This window comes from Ailuropoda melanoleuca, chromosome 15 (genome assembly GCF_002007445.2).
Source record: "Ailuropoda melanoleuca isolate Jingjing chromosome 15, ASM200744v2, whole genome shotgun sequence".
NCBI lineage: Eukaryota > Metazoa > Chordata > Mammalia > Carnivora > Ursidae > Ailuropoda > Ailuropoda melanoleuca.
Window position 1 is genome coordinate 79,095,984 of NC_048232.1, and position 5,222 is coordinate 79,101,205.

General features: G+C 50.5%; 1 long non-coding RNA gene across 1 annotated transcript; it reads right to left on the reverse strand.

The window, feature by feature from the left end:
• Nucleotides 1–1,799: 1,799 nt before the first annotated feature.
• On the reverse strand, nt 1,800–4,983 carry LOC117796455. The gene is made up of 3 exons (XR_004620980.1): nt 4,954–4,983; nt 3,071–3,208; nt 1,800–2,285 (listed from the first exon to the last, which is right to left on the reverse strand). It is a non-coding gene; the product is annotated as an uncharacterized LOC117796455 (long non-coding RNA).
• Nucleotides 4,984–5,222: the final 239 nt, after the last annotated feature.

Consider the following 5,222-nt stretch of genomic DNA (forward strand, 5'->3'; position numbering starts at 1 on the left):
CAGAACCGAGGCCCCTCCCCGGTAGGTCTGGAAGCAGCAGGCAGCCGGTTTGGTGGCCAGGGGGGCAGGGTGAGAGGCATCTGGGGAGGGGCGTGGGGAGGAGGTGGGCTGGTGCAGGTGCAGAGGGGTGGGGGAGCGGAGGCTGCCCTCTGAGGGGGAAAGGTGGGAAGGCAGAGCTCAGTTGAGCCACAAGCAGGTGGGCGCCGTGATGCCGAGGTCATAAACAAGCCCCCCTCTACTCCAATAACAAAGCGATTCTTTTTGTTTTCCCTCCCAGTTTTATTGAGATGTAATTGACCTATAACTTTGTACTAGTTTAAGGTGTGCAACGTGATGATTTCATACATGCGGACATTGCGAAATGACCACAAGTGTAGTTAACATTCATCACCTCACAGTTACACATCTTTTTTTCTTGTGTAGAGAATTGCTTTTTGAAGATTTATTTGTCAGAGAGAGAGAGAGCAAGCACAAGCAGGGAGAGCGGCAGGCTAGGGAGAAGCAGGCTCCCCACCGAGCGAGGAGCCCAATGCGGGGTTTGATCCCAGGTCCCTGAGATCGAGACCTGAGCCGAAGGCAGTCGCTTAACCCACTGAGCCCCCCAGGCGTCCCTGTGATAAGAATTTTAAAGATCTGCTCTCTTAGCGACTTCCGAATAAACAAGACAGACCGGCTAACTGGAGTCATTGTGCTGGACACAACACCCCCAGAAAGGGTGGTTTTCCGTGCACAGGCGTGTCCATGGCGGGCTGGCAGGGAGAGGCACTCGGGGACCCAGGTAGGAGAAGAAGCCATCACCCAAACACTGCCCGTTCCAAGCCAGAGGACAAGACCTGTGCGGGGTCTCACACTGGCCACAGGAAGCTCAGGCCTGAAATTTGACATGAGTCCTCCTCCCCCAGGGGAGGCAGGACGTACAACCCCATCCTTTACCGGGGGTACATGGAGAATGACCCCCCCCAGGGCCTCTGAGGAAAGAGGCTGCTCTTCAGGCACCACTCACAGGGTCCACGGCGTGGACAACGCCCCTGGAGTCATGCACCCCAGAGTCCTGGGCCCCGTGGAGAATCCTGGGACACTCAGGCTTCGGGCCACGTCCTTCCTCCCAGGGCTCACTCCGGTTCAAGCTTCGGCCTGCCCACTCTTAGCCTCCTCTGCCTGCCTCCCGCTCCCTCCCTTCAGGGCGTGGGGAAGCAGGGAAGTGGTAAGGCCCGGGCACTTTTATTTGTCAGTAATTAGAATTATTAAAACACATCCATGAGAATAATTACTTTTCACTGAGCCATTAATTACAAGCCAGGCACCACGCTAAGTATTTGACATGGATAATTCCATGTCACACAAGCCTAGGAGGTAGGTACCATTACTATCCCCATTTCACAGATAAGGAAACCGGGGCCCAGAGAGGTTAAAAGACTTATTCAGGTCACGTGACTGATTACTAATGAGATTCAAAGCTGTGTCTTACGTGTTTAACCACCAGGCTTTACAAGGAAGAACAGCATTGCTTATATTAATAGATCCTGTTTTCCTTTGTTTAATGAACACCCCCCCACTTGACACAAAGGCGCTTTTCCTGTCCTACACAATCAGTCACAGGCCTGATAAAGGCAAGTGACAAATCTGGTACTGAAGGGCGCCTGGGTGGCTCAGTCCGTTAGGTGTCTGCCTTCGGCTGCGGTCACGATCTCAGGGTCCTGGGATTGAGTCCCACGTCGTCATCGGGCTCCTTGCTCGGCGGGGAGTCTGCTTGTCCCTCTCCCTGTGCCCCTCCATCCCCCAACACTTGCACTCGTGCTCTCTCAAATAAATAAATAAAATCTTAAAAAAAAAAAAAATCTGGTACTGAAATGCAGCTAAACCCTGCCACCGACTAGCTGGGCTTCAGTCTCCTTGGCTCTTCCTGAGATGTAACATGACCTTATGGCACTCCGGCCAGGAATGTTCCACCAGAATCTAACCACGAGAAAAAAAAAGACAAATCCAAAACATGGGGCATCTTCAAGGCAACCGACCTGTCTCTTCCAAACAATTCTTCCAGAGTCAATGCCACGAGAGACCTAAGATGACATGACAGCAAAAAGGAGGGCATGAACCTTGACCGGATTCTGCAGGTCCTCCAACGGCCTGTTTCGGGGGGATCCCTGGGAAAGTGTGACTGTGTGCTGACAGTAAAGGACGTTAAGGCGTCAGCATTATGTCTTTCCTGTGATGAGGACAACACAGACGAGTCCTTGCTCCTACAGGCGAAGTGTCAGGATGTCCGCAGCGTGCTCTCAGAGGTTCTGGAAAAGTGACAAAGAGAAACGGAGAAAGAAACACAAAAGCAGCCAATCGCCGACAAGGTGTGACCCAAGGGAAAGGTGTGTGGCGTGCAGTGTGCTGCCTGTGCCGGCTTTTTAGGAGATCTGGCATTTTTTTCAAAATACAAAGGGAGAGAGGAGAGGAGACTGTCACAGTGAAAAGGACTGGGGGTTAGGGCTTCCACACGTGAATTTGGGGAGGGACACAAGTCTGCCTCTCACAGACCCTAAGGCTCCCCGCAACTTTACCCCAAACTCTACAGGGGCACAAAGAGGCCTTTTCGGGAAATCACACTTCTCCCCACAGAGCACGGAGGCTGAGCTCCCGGCAGGAGGGGCTGCTGCAGGCACCTGCCGGGGGTGGGGAACACGCAAGCTTCCTTCACCTTTGACACCACCACCATCACCAAGCTTCTCACCCATTCCTGCCACCTCTCCCCACCCCCGCCTCCACCCCTCCCCACCCCACGCACACACCCCACATACACGCAACTGCCCAGTCAGCTGCTCAGGGGCAAAGTCATGCCGACCAACCTGTGACAGGGCTCCTCCCAGCCCTGGGTGCAGGGTAACAGCCCTCCTCCTGAAGCCCCAGTGTCCGTTCTCCCTGCCTTGGGGGGGGGGTCCCCAGACCCCTCGGTGCCTTCACGCCCAGCCAAACAGCACCCCATCCTGCAGAATGCTGGGGCGGGCCTTCCTCCCGGCTGTCACTCGAACTGAAGCAAACTGTCCCCCGCCTGAGCCCCAATGGCAAAAGTCATATTTACTTGCTGAGTTTGAGACGATTCCTTTTCTGGAACTCTTTGTTTTGCTCCCAGCCCACCTAATTTGACTCTTGTCATGCTCCTAGGAGGCTGGGGGCTTTATGTGAATCCCAATCAGTCACAGTTGTTGGCAGAAACAGCCTGGTGGAGAATGATAGTGTCGTGGTTTTTCATGTATAAAAAGATGTATGTGATCAACAGAGAATAAAATTTCCTTTTGTCAAAAAAAAAAGTCATATTTACTATAGAAACGTGAGAAATAAAGTTATAAAAAGCAATCGTTTGCTTTTGCCTATAATTAGGTAAAAGGCTCTAAAAGCCTTTCTCTTGGAGGGGGTGGATGCTTGGATGGCTCAGTTGGCTGAGTGTCTGACTCTTGATTTCAGCTCAGGCCATGATGCTAGGGGTCCTGGGATCGAGCCCCACATCAGGCTCCCTGCTCACCGTGGAGTCTGCTTCTCCCTCTCCCTCTGCTCCTCCCCCTGCTCCCTCTCTCTCCTTCTCTCTCTCAAATAAAATCTTTTTTTTAAGAGTCTTTTTTTTTTAAGATTTTATTTTTAAGTAATCTCTATACCTAATGTGGGGCTCAAACTCACAACCCCGACATTAAGAATCACATGCTCCACTGACTGAGCCACCCAGGTGCCCCAAAACTCCAAAAGCCTTAAAAACAGTTTTATGCTTCAAAAAGGGGGGGTGCCTGGGTGGCTCAGTCGTTAGAAGTCTGGTTCAGGGTCCTGGGATCAAGCCCCATGTTGGGTTTCCTGGCTTCTCCCTCTCCCACTCCCCCTGCTTGTGTTCCCTCTCCCGAGGTCTCTCTCTCTGTCAAATACATAAATTAAAAAGTTAAAAAAAATAGTTCTATGCTTGGCCCAGTAATTCTGCTCTTGGGTTTCCATCTAAACCCATAATCAAAATGCAGGAAACACTTTGCCTGAAGATCTTCCTTTTGCTGTTATTTACAACAATTTATAACCCAGTGTGTGCTTCCATGGTACCCCAAATTCTAGGTGTTCCCTTTAATTAGGAAAAAGGGAAAAATCCCTTTTTCCTAATTCCCAGGAAAGGTCCCAGCCGCACCCACCCGCCAGGGCACCTCTTGTCGGGGGAAGTCACTGTCCTGAGAGTTCCCCTCTTGTTCCCCTTGCCTGCCTCAGATCCCTCCTCCATCTCTTCTCTGGGGGCCTATTCCTTCATTCCCACGCGGAAAGCATCGGAGCCCTTGTGAATGGTAGATGTGACTGAGGACCACGGCCGTGCACACTGCCCAGGCAGCGGGAGCTGGCATTAGCCACGCCTGCCCGCAAGCCTAGGGGCCATTTCTCACCCCTGGCCTTTTCTCACTGCTCACTTGCTCACCCTAGACCCCAGCTTACCAGTAAGGATGCATTCTGACTTTCATGGGCCCAAGGCACCTTTGTCTTTGAGAGCCCTCTCCTCCATTAAAAAATAATAACAATAATTAAAATTATTTGAATTTGAATTTAAGGACTGCAATAGTATAAAGATGAATATATTCCAGACTGGATTCATTATTCTGTATTTGTTATTATTGTATTCTTTGTTTTCTTCTGATTTTATTTTATTTTTTATTATCTAGTTTTTTAAAGATTTTCTTTATTTGAGAGGGTGGGCGTGCACACAGGGGGAGGGGCAGAAGGAGAGGGAGAAGCAGACTTCCTGCTGAGCAGGGAGCCCCACTTGGGGCTCAATCCCAGGATGCTTGAGATCATGACCGGAGCAGAAACCAAGAGTCAAATGCTCCACAGACTGAACCACCCAGGCTCCCTTGTTTTCTTCTGATTTTAAAAGAAATTCAAATTAAAACATTTCTGCTCGCCCCCAAAGCAAGCCCTTAGGTAAGCCTCAGGGAGAAGTCAGCTTACCGGCTTTCCAGCATCTGTTGAAGGTCCTGGTCTCAGAAGTCCCGCACCGCCCACCCGTCTTCCTCCTTTGTTTTTTTTTACCTTTCCTTCCAGATCTCGGGGAAGAGGGGGAAGCAAGCAACATCTGTTCAAAAATAAAAAAAGACAATTCTCTGATATGAAAGAAGCCCTTCCCCTAGTATGCGAAAGCCACTGAGATTGTTTTAAATACTCCTTATCTTTCTCCTTCAATGGGAAAAAAAAAAAATCGGAAACAGCCCAAAGGTTTA